Source organism: Triticum dicoccoides, chromosome 3B (assembly GCF_002162155.2).
Source record: "Triticum dicoccoides isolate Atlit2015 ecotype Zavitan chromosome 3B, WEW_v2.0, whole genome shotgun sequence".
Taxonomy (NCBI): domain Eukaryota; kingdom Viridiplantae; phylum Streptophyta; class Magnoliopsida; order Poales; family Poaceae; genus Triticum; species Triticum dicoccoides.
The window spans coordinates 727,586,799-727,606,994 of record NC_041385.1 but is presented as its reverse complement, the minus strand read 5'-3'; positions in this window follow the sequence as shown (position 1 = coordinate 727,606,994).

Below are 20,196 nucleotides of genomic sequence, written 5' to 3'. Positions count from 1 at the left end.
TCTAGAAGGTTCCGGAGTGGGGCCCACCTGCATGGGGGGACCCACATGAACATGGGTAGTGGGGGCAAGGCCCCACACCCCTGGTCAAGGCGCACCAAGATCCCCCCTTAGAAGGAATAAGATCATATCCCGAAGGGATAAGATCAAGATCCCTAAAAAGGGGGGATAACAATCGGTGGGGAAGGAAATGATGGGATTTCTTTCCTCCCACCTTTGCCAATGCCCCAATGGACTTGGAGGGTAATAAATCAGCCCCCTACACCCCTATATATAGTGGGGAGGCGCATGGGAGCTTCACCCTTGCCCCTGGCGCAGCCCTTCCCCTCTCTAACTCCACCTCCTCCTCGGTAGTGCTTGGCGAAGCCCTGCCGGAGAACTGCAAGATCCACCACCATGCCGTCGTGTTGCCGGAGCTCTCCCTCAACTTCTCCTTTCTCCTTGCTGGATCAAGAAGGAGGAGACGTCCCCGGGCTGTACGTGTGTTGAATGCGGAGGCGCCGTCCGTTCGGTGTTAGATCGGATCTTCCGCGATTTGAATCACCGCGAGTACGACACCCTCATCCGCGTTCTTGTAACGCTTCCACATCGCGATCTTCAAGGGTATGAAGATGCACTCATCCTCCCTCTCTCTCTCTCGTTGTTAGTCTCTCCATAGATTGATCTTGGTGATGCGTATAAAATTTTGAATTTCTGCTACGTTCCCCAACACTTATCATCTGTACCCTTATAAAAAACGAGTTGGCGATGATGGTGTGCCTGCCATCTTGTAATACAGACTGCGTGATCTATATCTGACGGATAGAAAACAAACTATGATAATTTTACAAAACATACCCGCACCTCTCCCCACATCATTATCTCCCACAACCTCATTGCTCAGCAATTAAAAAAGGAATAAATCTCTGGAACAATCTAGCATGCATGGTGGCCGCTTCCGCCTGCCGGCGCCGTCCATCCCCAAGCCTCCGCCCATTCTGACCACCAGTTACCACCATGCTCTACTCCTCCTCGCCTTATCTCTCATCTTTCATTTTTTCGATGACATTCTCGAGATACCAGTTTTCCGATAAAATTCTCGAGATATCATTAGTTTTTACACATGGGATTACTCCTGCATGGGTCAATCACAACAGGTGTTTTGTAAAAAAATGCATATTGATGTTCCGTGCAATGCACGAGAATCTTGGTTGTAATTATATAACGCAAATCACGAGCAGGAAGTGACATTTTTTGACACAACCACGTTAACATGGCCACGTAAATCACTAGCTAAAGTAAATACCATTATACTTATATCCCGATGTAAAAGGTTGAGTATATGTCCGAAGAGTAGAGTCGCACACATGCCACGTAAATCACTAGCTAAAGTAAATCACTAGCTAAGCAGACACATATGTTACATTTGTGCACCTGCGGGTACACGTGATGCTGCTCATTTATTTAAACCGGAAGGCGAACCCAAATAGTAGCTGCATTCATTCCCCTCCCGCCGCCTCTTCTCTGGTCGCCATCGCCCAGTAGCCATGGCCCGGCCGAAGGTAACAACATACGCCATACTCCCGCCGGAGTGGCACTTTAATATGGAAATTTTAGTGGTGATGCATGCATCTTTTTGTGCTAGCACTCCTATATAAGGGTTGACCGGTCGCTTCCTGCGGACGTGCGCGGGCAGTGGAAGAGGAAGGAGAAGGGAAGTAGGCTGTGGAGTAATGTTTTCTACCACAATTTCTTAGGAAACCGAGTGCAATAATTGAGTAGTTTTTCAAACTACCAGTACTACACCTAAAACGGTTCAAAACCTATACTCCCTTGCTAGCGCGCGCTTCCCGCGTGAAACGGTCAGCGTCGCCCTGGAGCATCAGTGCCGCATTAATGCCCGCCCAGAGCAGAGGCGACCTCTCACTGGCGCCGGCTTTAAAGTGGCGCAACGGCCAAGAGAGCGCCGCTTCCCGGTGCATGCGACTGCTCCGTGTCGAGACTGGCCATAGGCCCTATTTGGATCCATGGGTTAGAGTTAGTTTGAGCTAGTTGGGGCTCAAATAGCCCCAAAGTATCCAAGCATGAGGGTTTAAATTGGAGCAAGTTGCACCGAACCCACTAAAAAAACTATCCCACCCAAGAGGTGCTAACTGGAGATAGTTCTCATTGGGACCACTGAAAAATCACTTTTCTCTCTCCATCAAGTGCATTTATTGTCAATCTAACCCTGTCACCCAAACACCTCTTTGGCTACAGTTAGTTCAGGGTTAGTCATGAGTTAGTGTAACCTCTAGCTAAGTTAGAGTATCAAACAGGAGCAGTATAGGACATGCAAGTTGCTCAAAGCATACATGCAAATTCTTACGTGAAAGGATTTTTTCTTTCTGAAAACGGAACATGAAAGGAATTTTTTTAGAATGCTCTTGGAATGTCGCTAACATGTGATGAGTTAACCGACCTCAATAGACGGCAAAAACGCCAACCAGCCGCACTTTGATGGAGACGAGGAGGGAGAAGCGATACAGGCTGCTGGATTACTAGAGATAGGTGTCGCACGGAAGCCAAGAAATATGGTGATAGCGTGGGTTAGCCATGTACTAGTATGATGTAACTACACTAGGTTGCCGTGTTTCGTACTCTTCCAGTCCACTGTGGAGATGATTGGTTGATTTTATATTGCTGAATAATATTAAATATTATGAGTGCAGACGCTCCACCACGAGGTTCCTTGCTCCTTCTCGGTCGTCCAGAATCTATGTTCTTCCACTCTATTTTTTAAGTGAGCTTTGTTCGTCCTTTTGCCAACACGCGAGACATCTAGCATCAAGGTGCACGTGTTATGCAAGGATCGTTCCATCTATATGAAGAACACGCGGCACTGGAACTACGAGACGGACATGTACCCAGGAGTGGACGTACGAACCTGAGTAATGTAGTGCAGTAAGTGAAGTAGAAAGGCACAAATGGTATGAACATGCGTGGCATATAGGGTGTGTTTGGTTGCGTTCTCGTCTCAGCATAGTTGTTCCCTCTTCATACATGCTCAACTCAACACCCCTCTTCATGCATGCTCTCTTCATGCATGCTTCTAGTGTATTTGTGCTAAACTGGTGTGGACTCATGCACCCTCCATACACTCTACCAAACACCCAAAAGTAGGTCGAGAAGGGAACTCGTGGGCGGCATTTGTCTCTTACTACGTACTACCACTAAATGTTGTACGTGCAATGCACGGTGATGCTATGGAGTACGTGCCTAAGTACTCTACTACTACTATATTAGTTGGAGGCACATATTAACTTTTATATTTGTTTACGTGTATGCCCCGAGACCTTCCAACTAGATGTGTCTTTCTCTCCAGGTCACACTTTGTATAATTCATACCACTAAGTACTACTACGTGTGGTCTCTGACCCAGAAGTGGAAGAAGTGGAGACACTCCGCCATGCTATTTTTTTACGCTGGGCTCTACCACGCTGTTCATGTCCCACTCCTTTCGCTGACGTGTGGGACATCCAGCACGTGCCATGTTTGGCACCCTTCGTTGTAAGAGTTGAAATGCTAGCATTCATCAGAAATAAAAAATAATTATAAATCAGCAGTGACACTATTTTTTTGCGAACCAATCAGCAGTGATACTATACCACGCGGTTTCCTTGCTCCTCGATATCGGAAAGAATACTTCCGTTTGCCAACATGTGGGACATCAACCATCCTGGTCCACTTGCCATGCACGCAGAACTCCAAGGGAGAGTCACCCAGGTCGTCGCGCCGCAGTAACAATGACTAATGAGCCGTCAAATCACAGGCCCACTTCCCACTTTGAAGTTGCTCGGATGAAGGAACCATCATGACTTCGTTGAATTTCGCTTCTTGAAGAAAACTACTGTACCAGCAGTACTGCTAGCTACAGTAGTTACTCCAACAGAGGCCTCCTTTTGTTCATAGGATAGGAATTTTATAGGAATATGAAAATCATAGGAAGTGAGATGACATGCATCTCAATTCCCATAGAGAAAGAGATGCCATTTGATGCATAGGATAGGAATTTTTCCATTTAGTCTAGGCTAATGTACTGGTAATTTGCTCTACAAACTACAGTAGTAACTAGTAGTACTGGTACATGCTCGTACTCAGACACAGACACACACACTAACTACTAGTACTACTACTTCTCACATGCTGGCCAGACACCGTCGTTCTCCTTCCCGGCTTTGTCGGCGACACCCCACCGTGCTTGGATCTCCGCCGACCTCTCTGCAGCAGCGCATGAGTCCTTTTATTTCTTGCGGCAGCGGGCCTCTCTTTTCTTGTGTGCTTTCTGACTTTTCCACTCCCTCTGTGCGGCTTTGGCCGCCTCTTGCTCTACCGCCCATTCGGCCTAGGTATCTTCAAATTCCTCCCACATAGTTGTGAGGTCGCGAGCGGCGATGAACTCGACACAACGGGATGCCATCGCTTCCCTACCATTTTGTGTGCGGTTGTGGGCGGCGAGGAACTCAGTGCGGTGGGATGCCATCGCTGCCTTACCGGTTAGTGTGCGGCGCGGTGGCATGAACGATGCTTGGTGAGAGCTCTGGGGTGGAGTGGCCGGACAACCGTATAGTGCATTGGTTTGTCAAGAGCTCAAGGACAGAAGACGAAGCAAGTTTGGATTCCCCTTCAATCCTGGTCATTTATTACCGAGTAAAATGCATTGGCGGTCATCGAACTTGTCTTGATAGCTCACTTTGATCATGGTATACGAGATATGGTGATTATACGGTCACTGGCTCAGCGTATAGCTCCGTATTTGTTTGGTTGACTAGTCAAACAGTCCGCATGTGCCTCATCAACTCGTGTTCTTTATATATCTACGCGGGCCTACCTGTGAATGGAGAAAGAAATACTGTAAAAACCAAACTTAGGCGTATGTGGGGAATCAAACCACGGACTCATCGCTGCAACGCATCCTCGTCAGCCAAATGAAAATGAAATACTTCACGTCAGACACTCACGCTCATGCTGTCAAAGCATGCTAATGCATGCACGTCGCCCTCCAAATCAAAGTCCTGCTCATGGCGCAATGTAAACGACGAGCCCATAACCTGGGCGCCCCGGCGGTGCCTGACATTACTGTTTAGACGTTTAATGGAGGCCTACACGAACGCCGAGCATGTATTCACCTGGATCAACACCAACGGTCATACTCGGACCGCCTTGCTCATGTATATCGTCCATCACAACGACAATCTATAAAACAGCCTAGGTAGAGAGGGTACTATGGTAGTATGGTACGGAGTATGTACTATCGTAAGTGACCGATCTTAGTGCCACTGCACACCAAAACCCCTTCCATCACTAGCGCGCGCTTCCCGCCTAAAACGGTCACCGTCTCTCCAGAATGACAATGCCGCATTCACCAGACTTAACTGCAGGTGCAATTGGTGTGTCACTGACATGCGAGCCATATGCCCGTTGGGCCCACATGTCAGTAACCCAACGCATCTGCAGTTAAGTCACTGAAGCAGCGTCCGCATTCACACCTTATGAACCTACTCCGGCGCCAGTTGTCCATCCGTTTGTGGTGGCTCATTGCCATTCGCCCGCTATATTAACTTGAGCCCCAGCTCCCAGCCATAGCCAAAGACCCACACTTATTCTCCTCCGGTCCCTTCCTTCTGTCGGCACCACTCCAACCATGGCCTCCTGGCGCTCTGAAGCTCTCTTGGATGTACTGTCGCAGGAGCAGACAAGGGACATCGATGGCTCCGCTCCGGGCGCGCTCCAAAGCTCTCTTCGACGTACTGTCACAGGAGCGAACGGAGGAGATCGCCGGCACCCCCTGGCCACCCTCCATCGGCACAACCACAAAGCCGGCGCGCGTGCGTGGGCGCAGCCGGCAGCGAGCAAGAGTAGTACACGGTAGGTCGCCGCTGCTCTGGTCCCGGGAAGGCCGCCGCTACTCCACTCAGTCGACGCCAAGCTTGGTGGGGTAAACATTGACGGCCGATTAGCCGCTTGACGGCGACATGGAGGCAGAAATCTTCAGAGCCTTATGCTCCATAGGAGGAGGTTATCGAGGCGGATGAGGAGGAGGCAAAGGCAATGGCCGGCTTTCTCAGGTTCATGGCCGGACATGGTGGTCGGGTGCCGGCGATCGTTTAGATTAGGTTTACAATAAGTTTTAGTACGGTTTGTGCAAAATATGTAATGAATTTCTTCCAGTTTGTAGGAAAAGTTTTCGAAATGTAATGAATTTCATCCGGTTAATTTGAAATTTACTTTGTTTGCACGAATTTTGTCCGGTTAGTTCATATAGTTGTTGAAAGGTATGCGAGCAGCATCAGATGGCATCCATCAGTGTTCTCGGACAGATGCCGGTGTAAATTTGTGGGCCAGTGCTGGAGATGCCCTAACTATCATGCTATAATTGCTAACAGTCCTCCATTATTTGGCAGGGAACAATTATCCCTTGATCAAAATCAGATCCGCGGTGTTTCGCACTCCTCCCGCGTAAGAGTGTAAACTCTTGCTTACATAAAAATGGAGCAAGTGGACGACACTGTAGCACGTCATATCACTCGAACTAGCCCGCCTAACGAGCGGGAAAGCACCGCCCTCGTCATTTTATTGATCGATCGCGCGAAAATGTTACGCTTCGCAAGTTCTAAAGGAAAAGGCGACACACTTACGACTCGTACGCGTCGCACCCCCGACAGTCTGGATTGCACGTCGCTCACCAGAGGGGACACGCATTGTCTTGCGCTTTCACTCACATGTGGGACTGTAATTGAATAAACCGTCGATAGCCGAAATCTAATCGCTCGGTGGGTGTCAGCTGAGAAGAGAGAAACGAGGGAGGGAGAAGAGATCGCCCGCCCGCCGTGCATAGACTCCAAGAAATATATGGTGATAATGTGAGGTGGGCCATGCTGGAGTCCGGACCGCTTCCGGAGCCCGCTCTGACCGCCCTAGCCCCTCAACACGCTAGCTGCCCGTCGCATGCATAGAAAGTACTCCCCGCTTCTATGGAGGAGAGAGAGGTATTGACAAAGTCAAGGAGTAACAGTGGAGACAATAGCTTTCATAAAGAATAAACGATGAATACTCATTCCTTGTCCTCTATATCGGAAAGAATACTTTCATTCGCCGACATGCGGGACGTCGACCATGCTGGTCCACCTGCCATGCACAAAATTATCCTGGTCTACCCCGGTCGTATCGCAGGCCCAACCTTTCCCACTATAAGTTGTTCGGACGAAGGAACCATCATGACTTCGTTGAATTCCTCTTCTTCAAGAAAACTTACTGTACCCGCAATACTGCTACCACACGCGAAGACTGGACGACACTGTACCACGTCATATCACTGTAACGCACTAGGGCAAACTAGCCCACCTAGGTCATCTATTTTGGAATGGAGGGAGTACATCTCTGCACTGCTATGATTTTGTGTTGCACGTTCTCTATACTTTTGCTACGATTTCCTACCCTATGAACCAAATGAGGCCTGAATGTATCCGTGTCGACTATTGTCTGATCGATCTCTAAGCCTACAATTTTAGGAGCTAGGGCTATTGGTCGATCGACGAGGGATAAGTATAAGCGTACCACGAGCTCATCAGCCCCAACATTTCTATTCGGTGAGTGTTTGTCAAGTACTATAGCTTGCATAGTAGCTAGCCTACTAACACCAAGAATCATCAAACAAGCCCTGCTGATATGATAAACAGTTCAAACTTACATCTAAGCATGCCATATATTACATCAAAAGTTGGTGAGGATACATCTGTTTCTATAACTCAGAGAGGGTTCGCATGATTCATCGCATGATTCACTATCAAACAAAAGTAGCAAGATCCGCCCACACAAGATAGTGCACTAGACCTAAGATGGTTTGATAACATGCATCGTTCTGGTAATTAAACACAAGGCAATGCAAACTACCTTGAAGGATTAGCGCGACCAACTATTTCTTGTCATCGATCTCGTAGGCAATGACCACATCACGGACAGTGGCATGGGAATCGATTTCTGGGGCGATGTCCACAGGATTGACCGCGACATCGGAATCGATCTCTGGGGCGATGTCCACAGGATGGACATCGGCATCGGAATCGATCTCTGGGGCGATGCCAATAGGATGGTCCACGACATCGGAATCATCAAGGATGTCCACCGGCACCTACACAACCCTAACATATTAGCAAGCACATTGCAAATAATCAAAAACCACAACTATGGTAATAAGCCATTATTTTTTACCTTATGCAGCTCACCGGGGGATCTCATCCCTCCGGGTGCCATCTCCTCGTCCTCGATGGGGGCCATCACCTTGCCAGGGGAATACTGCTTCTCAACGGAGACTATCTCCTCAAACTCAGCCTTGAGCCTCGCATAGGTGGCAATTATAGTTCCTGGGGTAGGCACGGTGGGGCCCTTGCTATTCTTCCAACTTTCTTTGAGGAGTTCGTCTGCCAACGTCGTCAACTCTTTGGCCATTGCTTGTTTCTTGGAGTTCTTCGTCTCCATGGGTTGGCCCGCCAACATGGTCAACTCGTTGGTCGATGCTCTCTTCCTGGAGATCGCTGTCTCCAGTGGGTTGTCCACCGGCAACTCTTTGCCTAGTGCTCCAGGATCCATCAATGAACTGACAAACAAAAAGCAATCGAAAGGAAACCATAATCGCAATGAAAACGGGAAAAGAATAGGATGTGAGAATCGGTCGGTGCTTCGCAAGAAGAAGATTCTTGGAATAAAAATATAGGAGCATAATGCTACGTCTTGAGCTTGCGTTGGTTTTCCTCGAAGAGGAGAGGGTGATGCAACAACAGTAGCGTAAGTATTTCCCTCAGTTTTTGAGAACCAAGGTATCAATCCAGTAGGAGGCTCCTCAACAAGTCCCACAAACCTACACAAACAAACAAAGAACTCGCAACCAACACGACAAAGGGGTTGTCAATCCCTTCACGGCCACTTGCGAAAGTGAGATCTGATAGAGATAGTATGACAAGATAAATATATTTTTGGTATTTTATAATATAGATGCAGAAAATAAAGATGCAAAAAAGTAGATTGAAAGCAAATATGATAAGAGATAGACCCGGGGGCCATAGGTTTCACTAGAGGCTTATCTCGAGAGCATAAGTATTACGGTGGATGAACAAATTACTGTCGAGCAATTGATAGAAAAGCGAATAATTATGACGTTATCTAGGCATGATCATGTATATAGGCATCATGTCCATAACAAGTCGACCGACTCCTGCCTGCATCTACTACTATTACTCCACACATCGACCGACTCCTGCCTGCATCTAGAGTATTAAGTTCATAAGAATAGAGTAACGCATTAAGCAAGATGACATGATGTAGAGGGATAAACTCAAGCAATATGATATAAACCCCATCTTGTTATCCTCGATGGCAACAATACAATACGTGCCTTGCAACCCTTTCCGTCACTGGGCAAGGACACTGCAAGATTGAACCCAAAGCTAGGCACTTCTCCCATGGCAAGAAAAACCAATCTAGTAGGCCAAACCAAACTGATAATTCGAAGAGACTTGCAAAGATAACTCTACCATACATAAAAGAATTAAGAGAAGATTCATATATTATTCATAGATAAACTTGATCATAAACCCACAATTCATCGGATCTCGACAAACACACCACAAAAAGAGATTACATCGAATAGATCTCCACAAGAGAGGGGGAGAACATTGTATTGAGATCCAAAAAGAGAGAAGAAGCCATCTAGCTAATAACTATGGACCCGTAGGTCTGTGGTAAACTACTCACAACTCATCAGATAGGCAAGGATGTTGATGTAGAAGCCCTCCGCGGTCGATTCCCCCTCCGACAGAGTGCCGACGAAGGCTCCAAGATGAGATGTCGTGGATACAGAAGGTTACGGTGGTGGAAATTGTGCTTCGTCCTGCCCCTGGATGTTTACGGGGTACGTAGGCTTATATAGGAGGAAGAAGTACGTCGGTGGATGCCCAAGGGGCCCACTAGATAGGGGGCGCGCCCTATAGGGGGGGGGGCTCCTATCTCGTGGGAGCCTCGGCTGCTTCTTGACTTGCACTCCAAGTCCTTTGGATCACGTTCGTTCCAAAAATCACGCTCCAGAAGGTTTCGTTCCATTTGGACTCCGTTTGATATTCCTTTTCTTCGAAATACTGAAATAGGCAAAAAAAACAGTAATACGGGTTGGGCCTCCGGTCAGTAGATTAGTCCCAAAAATGATATAAATGTGTAAAATAAAGCCCATAAACATCCAAAAGGGGTAATATAATAGCATGGAGAGATACGTTGGAGACGTATCAAGCATCCCCAAGCTTAATTCCTGCTCGTCCTCGAGTAGGTAAATGATAAAAAAGAATTTTTGATGTGGAATGCTACCTAGCATAATTCTCAATGTCATTTTCTTTATTGTGGCATGAATGTTCAGATCCAAATGATTCAAAATAAAAGTTCATATTGATAAAAGAAATAATAACACTTGAAGCATACTAATCAAAGTAATCATGTCTTCTCAAAATAACATGGCAAAAGAAAGTTCATCCCTACAAAATCATATAGTTAGGCTATGCTTCATTTTCATCACACAAAGATGTTCCCAACTTCTATACCCCCGATGACAAGCCAAGCAATTGTTTCATACTTAAATAATCTCAAACTTTTTCAACATTCACGCAATACATGAGCGTGAGCCATGGATATAGCACTATGGGTGGAATAGAATACGATGATGGGGATTGTGTGGAGAAGACAAAAAAGGAGAAAGTCTCACATTGACGAGGATAATCAACGGGCTATGGAGATGCCCATCAATTGACGTCAATATGAGGAGTAGGGATGGCCATGCAACGGATGCACTAGAGCTATAAATGAATGCTCAACAAAAGAAAACTTGTGGGTGTGCATCCAACTTGCTTGCTCACGAAGACCTAGGGCATTTGAGGAAGCCCATCGTAGGAATATACAAGCCAAGTTCTATAATGAAAAATTCCCACTAGTATGAAAAAGACAACTTATGAGACTCACTATATGAAAAACATGGTCCTAGTTTGAAGCACAAGTGTGGAAAAAGAGGTAGTAGCATTGCCCTTTTTATTTATTTTCTTTTTTTCCTTTTTTTCTTTTTTTGGGCCTTTCTTTTTTTTCTTTTGGCCTTTCTTCTTTTTTTCTTTGGGCAATGCTCTAAAATGATGATCATCGCACTTCTATTGATTACAACATAGGAATTACAACTCGAAACTAGAACAAGATATGACTCTATATGAATGCCTACGGCGGTGTACTAGGATGGTGCAATGAATCAAGAGTGACATGTATGAAAAATAATGCATCGTGGCTTTGCCACAAATACGATGTCAACTACATGATCATGCGATGGCAATATGACAAAAGTAATGTATGTCATGATGATAAACGGAACGGTGGAAAGTTGCATGGCAATATATCTCGGAAGGGCTATGGAAATGCCATAATAGGTAGGTATGGTGGCTGTTTTGAGGAAGATATAATGAGGTTTATGTGTGATAGAGCGTATCGTATCACGGGGTTTGGATGCACCGGCGAAGTTTGCACCAACTCTCAAGGTGAGAAAGGTCAATGCACGGTACCGAAGAGGCTAGCAATGGCGGAAAGGTAAAAGTGCGTGTAATCCATGGACTCAACATTAGTCAAAAGAACTCATATACTTATTGCAAAAATTTAGAAGTCATCAAAAAACAAGTACTACGCGCATGCTCCTAGGGGGATAGATTGGTAGGAAAAGACCATCGCTCGTCCCCGACCGCCACTCATAAGGATGCACAAGCCAGGTACACTTCATGTTTCAAATTTGTTACACAACTTTAACCATACGTGCATGCTACATGACTTGCTAACTTCAACACAAGCATTCTTTAAATTCATAATCACCCAACTAGCATGACTTTAATGTCACTACCTCCATATCTCAAAACAATTATCAAGTATCAAATTGATCATAGCATCCAATTCACTTCCTATGATAGTTTTTATTACACCCAACTTGGATGCTCACTATTCTAGGACCAAATTATAACCATAGCAAATACCATGCTGTTCTAAAAGACTCTCAAAATAATATAAGTGAAGCATGAGAGACTAGCAATTTCTATAAAATCAAGTCACCACCGTGCTCTAAAAGATATAAGTGAAGCACTAGAGCAAAAACTATCTAGCTCAAAAGATATAAGTGAAGCACATAGAGTATTCTAGCAAATTCTACACAAATAGGCTTCTCTAAAAAGCTGTGTACATCAAGGATGATTGTGGTAAACTAAAAATCAAAGACTAATATAATACACGACGCTCCAAGCAAAACACATATCCTGTGGTGAATAAAAATATAGCTCCAAGTAAAGTTACCAATGAATGAAGACGAAAGAGGGGTTGCCTTCCCGGGGCATCCCCAAGCTTAGGCTTTTGGCTATCCTTGAATATCTTAGGGTGCCTTGGGCATCCCCAATCTTAGGCTCTTGCCACCCTTTATTCCATAGTCCATAAAAGCTTTACCCAAAACTTGAAAATTTCACAACACAAAACTCAACAGGAAATCTTATAAGCTCCGTTAGTGAAAGAAAACAAAACCACCACATAAGGTACTGTAATGAACTCATTATTTATGTATTTTGGTGTTAAACATACTGTATTCCAACTTCTCTATGGTTTATAAACTATTTTACTAGCCATAGATGCATCAAAATAAGCAAACAACACACGAAAAACAGAATCTGTCAAAAACAGAACAGTCTGTAGCAATCTGTAACTAACGCAAACATCTGGAACTCTAAAAATCCTACCAAAATAGGACGTACTGGAACATTTGTTTATTGATCTGCAGCAAAAAGAATCAATGCAAAATAACGTTTCTATGATTTATTGAATTGTTTCTTGTGAGCGCAAAGTTTCTGTTTTTCAGCAGAATCAAATCAACTATCATCATAGTTTATCCTATAGGTTCTACTTGGCACAAACACTAAATAAAACATAAAAACACATATAAGAAGAAAGTAGATTCAAAATTTATTAAATAACATCAAGGAAAAATATTGGGTTGTCTCCCAACAAGCGCTTTTCTTTAAAGACTTTTTAGCTAGGCATTGAGATTTCAATGATGCTCACATGAAAGACAAGAATTGAAGCATAAAGAGAGCATTATACAACATGTGACAAAAACACACTTAAGTCTAACATACTTCCTATGCATAGGCATATTATAAGAAAACAAATTTGCAAGGCAACCAAAAACTAGCATATGCAAGGAAGAAGATGATAGCAATGTTAACATGAAGAGAGGTAATTTAGTAACATGAAAATTTCTACAACCATATTTACCTCTCTCATAATAATTACATGTAAGATCATAGGCAAATTCAACAAAATAGATATCAAAAAACATATTGTCAACATGATCCACATGCATGCAAAGTAGACACTCTTCCAAGATAGTGGGATTAACATTAACTAAACTCATGACCTTTCCGAACCCACTTTTATCAAAAAATATCATAAGATTGATAATACTCCAAATATGTGGGATCTAAAGTTGACACTCTTCCAAACCCACTTTAAATATTATTGCAAACACTATTATCAATCTCATATTCATCATGGGGCTTAAATAAATTTTTAAAGTTATAAGAAGAATCACCCCAATCATGATCATTGAAACAAGTAGTAGACATAGCAAAACTAGCATACCCAAGCTTAGGGTTTTGCATATTATTAGCACAATTGACATCAAGAGAATTTATAGGAAAATCATTGAAATCATGCTTTTAATTCAAGGAGTTATCGTGAATCTCTTCATAAATTTCTTCATCATAATTTTCAGATTCACAAATTTTGAGCAAGGCTTCATAAAGATAATCTAGTGCACAAAACTCACTAGCAATTGGTTCATCATAATTGGATCTCTTAAAAAGATTAGCAAGCGGATGAGGATCCATAGATCTTAGGTTCTCTGTTTAGCAATAAATAAGCATCTATTCCAACCAAACGAGCAAACGGAAGGGCAAGCAAAAGAGAGAAGAGATTGGGGAAGAGAGGGCGAATAAAACGGCAAGGGTGAAGTGGGGGAGAGGAAAACGAGAGGCAAATGGCAAATAATGTAAATGCGAGGGAGATGAGTTTGTGATGGGTACTTGGTATGTCTTGACTTGAGCGAAGACCTCCCCTGCAACGGCACCAGAAATCCTTCATGCTATGTCTTGAGCTTGCGTTGGTTTTCCTCGAAGAGGAGAGGGTGATGCAGCAATAGTAGCGTAAGTATTTCCCTCAGTTTTTGAGAACCAAGGTAACAATCCAGTAGTAGGCTCCTCAACAAGTCCCATGAACCTACACAAACAAACAAAGAACTCGCAACCAACGCGACAAAGGGGTTGTCAATCCCGTCACGGCCACTTGCGAAAGTGAGATCTGATAGAGATAGTATGATAAGATAAATATATTTTGGGTATATTATAATATAGATGCAGAAAATAAAGATGCAAATAAAAGTAGATTGAAAGCAAATATGATAAGAGATAGACCAGGGGCCCATAGGTTTCACTAGAGGCTTCTCTCGAGAGCATAAGTATTACGGTGGGTGAACAAATTACAGTCGAGCAATTGATAGAAAAGCGAATAATTATGACGTTATATAGGCATGATCATGTATATAGGCATCATGTCCATAACAAGTAGACCGACTCCTGCCTGCATCTACTACTATTACTCCACACATCGACCGACTCCTGCCTGCATCTAGAGTATTAAGTTCATAAGAACAGAGTTACACATTAAGCAAGATGACATGATGTAGATGGATAAACTCAAGCAATATGATATAAACACCATTTTGTTATCTTCGATGGCAACAATACAATACGTGCCATGCAACCCTTTCCGTCACTGGGTAAGAACACCGCAAGATCGAACCCAAAGCTAGGCACTTCTCCCATGGCAAGGAAAACCAATCTAGTAGGCCAAACCAAACTGATAATTCGAAGAGACTTGCAAAGATAACTCAATCATACATAAAAGAATTCACAGAAGATTCAAATATTATTCATAGATAAACTTGATCATAAACCCACAATTCATCAGATCTCGACAAACACACTGCAAAGAGAGATTACATCGAATAGATCTCCACAAGAGAGGGGGAGAACATTGTATTGAGATCCAAAAAGAGAGAAGAAGCCATCTAGCTAATAACTATGGACCCGTAGGTCTGTGGTAAACTACTCACAACTCATCGGAGAGGATGTTGATGTAGATGCCCTCCATGGTCGATTCGCCCTCCGGCAGAGTGCCGACGAAGGCTCCAAGATGAGATCTCGCGGATACAGAAGGTTACGGTGGTGGAAATTGTGTTTTGTCCTGCCCCTGGATGTTTTCGGGGTACGCAGGCTTACATAGGAGGAAGAAGTACGTCAGTGGACGCCCGAGGGGCCCACGAGACAGGGGGGAGCGCCCTATAGGGGGGGCGCCTCCTATCTCATGGGAGCCTCGGCTGCTTCTTGACTTGCACTTCAAGTCCTCTGGATCACGTTCGTTTCAAAAATCACGCTCCCGAAGGTTTCATTCCGTTTGGACTCCGTTTGATATTCCTTTTCTTCGAAATGCTGAAATAGGCAAAAGAAAAACAGCAATACAGGCTGGGCCTCCGGTTAGTAGGTTAGTCCCAAAAATGATATAAATGTTTAAAATAAAGCCCATAAACATCCAAAAGGGGTAATATAATAGCATGGAACAATCAAAAATTATAGATACGTTGGAGACGTATCACATAACTGACTCGCCCACCTTTCCTTCATCGGTACAGAAGAAAAATGGCAGAAGTGAGTAGCCTGGAGTGAGGTTTTCTTCAAGAAAGGGAAGAAAGGGCTTGAACGAGTGTTCCAGTGAAATGATGGTTGCTTCGTCAAGTCCAACTTGGAGGCCACCTTACCGTTGCTAGTAAAGGTGTGGGTTTTATGATATGACGAGTCATGACGGCCACACCGGGGTGACAGGTGAGTCTCGACTGTAGCACCTCGCTGTGATTTGGTGGATGGCACGCGGGCCCGGATGCTTTGAAATGTCCCGCATGTAGATAGAGCGGCTAGTCATATAGGAATGCTCAATATTGTGCACCGCGACCAAGGCAGAGAGGAAAACGAGAGAACTACGTAACTAATGCATGAGTTTAATTAGGGTAGTTTTGTAAAGTAGTATGAGATACATTCCTCCAATCGCAAAATGCCTTGGTTCGTGAGATTTGAGATTTGAGCCCTATTAACCGGATGGGAGGGAGTACTGCACGGCTGCACGCGGTGTAGTCTAGTCACTTGTTGAAATCTCTAGAAAGGCAAATACCCCTTTCCGGTTTAGGGCTATACTAGTCCCTCCGTCTAGGTGTGTAAGTCATCTTACAAAATCCAAATAGTCCCAAAACACTTAGGCGCGGTGCATTAACTTCTACCTTGTTTCTTGTTTCTTGACATATCAACCAATAAGAGATGAGAGGTGTGCATGTTTTTAATGACTTGCAATGGCTAGTTCATTGCAAGAAATGCTATTAATTAGCAAATAAACATTGGTGACCCTAGGAGGAAACGGTGCTAAGCGCGTGGACCTATGCAGAATGAGTATCAACCAATGGATGATGGAGTTTAATTGTTAAACGATAGCAATTTCGTCTCATGCAAGAGCCTGGCTAGTATATGCGTGCTCCAAGGCACCGCACCACGCGAGTGTTCGCAACTGCCACGTTCGAGTTGCGCTTGGCTCTTCGCTTCTTCGAGAAGACGAACAATGATGTTACTCCTACTTATACAATATCGAATCCACTGCTGCATGTCCGTCCACCTTGTGCGGGAGGGATAGCGTGTAGCGAAAGCTTCTACTTACTGCTCCTGCCTTTGCGTCTATGACAGGTGGGCCCAACAGGTGGTTGGCCCTCCTGTCATGTAGCCAAAGGCAGGTGCAGTTAAGGCACCGGAGCTCAGTCCGTGAGGCAGAGGGCATTGTAGTAATCAAATTTCTCGGTCTTGTACGAGTTGACGCGACACATCAAAGCACTTCACTCAATATAATTCTTTTTACACATTTCAAATGGACTACTTTGTATGTATTCATATTCTGCTTCGTATGTAGTCACTTGTTGCAATCTCTAAAAAGACTTATATTTGGAAACGGAGGGAGTACAACGCATGCATGCATGCCGTGACTTTCCTTTTGATACTTGCATGTGTTGATTTGATGCACCTTGCCAAATTTTGACTATAAATTTAACTAACCAAATTTTCATGCATGTCACAAAAAATTACGGGGCTGTTTGGATTGTGACTATGTTTGTCTTATGTTGCCTCATTATGTTTCCCACACTTGCCAGACTTGCCTAACCTGAGTTGCTCAAATTGTTAGACACACTTTGGCTTGCCTAAGGGAATCTTGCCACAATTTTTGTGTCTATGACATGTGGGGTTCACTACTAATAAAAAAAATTCTTGTCTTAGGTGTGGCTAATAAAAAAGATTTATATTTAGGAACGGAGGGAGTAGAAAATATAAATAATAATGCATGTTGGGGCAACCCTCGTTTCCACTAATTTTAGCCGTGGGCTTGTTCACAATTTTTACGAGGGGGTGGTTGTTCATTTAATGGAGGGACTTGTAGTACCAGACTTGAACGATACAAAGTGCGACCTGGCACACCGTAACACCACTTGGAACAAGCGGGTAGCTATCTCAAAAAACAATCAACAACTAAAAAAAACCGCGACCTGGCATGTAGTAGTACACAATTTTAAACGATTGTTTTGATGGAGTGAAAAAGGAAAACTACCCCACTACGTATATATAGGCCGGAGCCTCCACGCTTGCTTGCTAGGATTGCTCTATTCACGCACTCTCATCCTATCCAGATCTAAACAAGATAGGGGTAGTAACACTGTCTTTCTCCCTTCAAAAACACTGGCTTTCTATCCTCACCGCTGGTTACAGATCCGGATGTATCCCCCTCCGCCGGTGAAGGGGAGGAGGGGCATCGTTTAGGCCGTCGTTGACAGCAAGGGAGGAGACCCACTGCTGGCCGCACCGTTATCTCTGGCCGAGCGCCGGTGCGGGAGGTCCTCCGATCCCTTCGTCGTTGCCTGTGTGCGGATCCGGCCTCCCGCCACCCACCTATCCACATCCCGACGACCTTCAGGTATATCTTCGTTCGAAACCGCCTTAGCTCTACTTCCCCAGCTCGTTACGTCGCTGCATGTGCATGATTTCCTACCTCTCAGCCCCTCTCGGTCGGATGGTCCAACATCACCTATTTTTTTCTTCTATTGTTAGAGGTAAATCTACTTCATGGAGTCGAATCTTGTACTCCCTCCATCCAAAAATACTTGTCATTGAAATGGATGTATCTAGATGTATTTTAGTTCTAGACACATCCATTTTGATGACAAGTAATTCCGGACAGAGGGATTACTTGGTTCAAACAAGAAATGAAGTGGGTGTGGGGGAATTTAGTATGTACATCGGACTTGGTACAAACAGGAAGGAAAGGGGGTGAAAGTAGTACAGACCGGTCATCCAACCGGTCTCTTGGTCGAGAAGGGAAATATAGGGGTAACGCTTTACACAGTGGTATGACCAGGACTAGATTTGCTATCCACACATAGGAGTAGGTGGATAGAGTGAACAAAAATGGGACCAACCCAGATATGTTTCTTGGATGTTTGTTTCTCGGGGCAACAAACTATGAATCACCACTTTATGCCCCTGTTTACGTACATGGTGCTGGACGGCTGGTGCACCCACTGTCCCATGCCCTTATACCAAATATTTAGTTGTTATTAATCTAATGTCCCTGGTAAAAATGAAGCCATGCCACTGTTATAAGGCATGACAAGCTTAGCCAATTGTTTTTGCCTGTAATTGTTTGAGACTCTAACTGTTTCCTCTGTACCTTTTTGTGCAAATTGCAATCCAATTCACCTGGTTGCTGTTGTGACCTTTTGGTGCACTACACAAAACTCTTCTTAAAAGAAGTGACTTTTGTGTTGTTTAACTGGAATGCCAGAATGGAACCTTTGGTTCATTTCGGTGGAACTGCACAAAGGGAGATCTGTGTTCCAATCCTCATCATGCATATTGGCGCCATAACCTTCCTTTAGGTAAGAATGCTATTTAATGCATGTGTTCATCTCTACTTTCCAACTACCATGAGAAAATAATGCTATTTTTTACTAGTACACTTGTACTCCCTCACTGACAAAACCAATTCTGAATTAGAAGGCCAATCATGTACGTGGTTTCACCAACTGGTGAGGAGAAAGAGAAATAGAGCATGAAGAGGAATAAGGAGAAGAATAAACAGTGCCAAGGCGATCTTTCTGAAGCCAGAGGCCTCAGTCGAGGCCATTCAAGGGCTCTGGCAATGACTACCTTATATGTGAGACGATCCTCCAGGGAGCCCTTCCACTTCTTTGTCTCACTTAATTAATTAGGAGTACTTAGGTACCACTAATTTATTACTGCCTAATTTTCCTGTTGGAGTTAAAAAAAAATCTTTAGTAGGATCCTATGCTGAATCATGTATGCGTGTATGTTTGTCTATGGAGGTGAATCATGTGGTGGAGCAGGGAGGGAATATTATTAGTGTCATGACATAATAGTGCTATTGTTTTGCATGTCAATTTATTGCCATTGGTTCAATGAGGCAATGTTTTGTGTATTGTCCATCATGAATTTGATGCTACTGTTTGAGTAATATGCTTATGTCTTCCTATCCTTTCTCACTAAGATAATGAAGGTTTCACCTTGTTGCTACTTGTGCAAACAGGGATCATGTTGTGCCAATCATACATTTTAGTGGAACTACACAAGACAATACAATGAACTGCATCCCAACCAGCGCTTTAACTCTGCTGGAAGTTCTTGATAATCTTTCGATATAATCTCAGCACTGGTAAACAAGAGTGATTTCAACCATACATTTGAAGTGCAAAAATATATATACCGTTGTGTGATTCCAGTGAGTGCTTTATCATCTCTTATGGGACTACATGAATAAGCTTTTTTTTCTCAGGTTGGTACGGGCCTAAGGCCTTCATCCATATTAGTTTGCTGTTATCTCTATTTGTATCGTGCTACTGTCATGAGAAACTCCTTTATCTTTGCACGTTAAAGTTTTGCAACCTATGATAAATGGCAATGCTTTGAGTGTTCAGCTAAT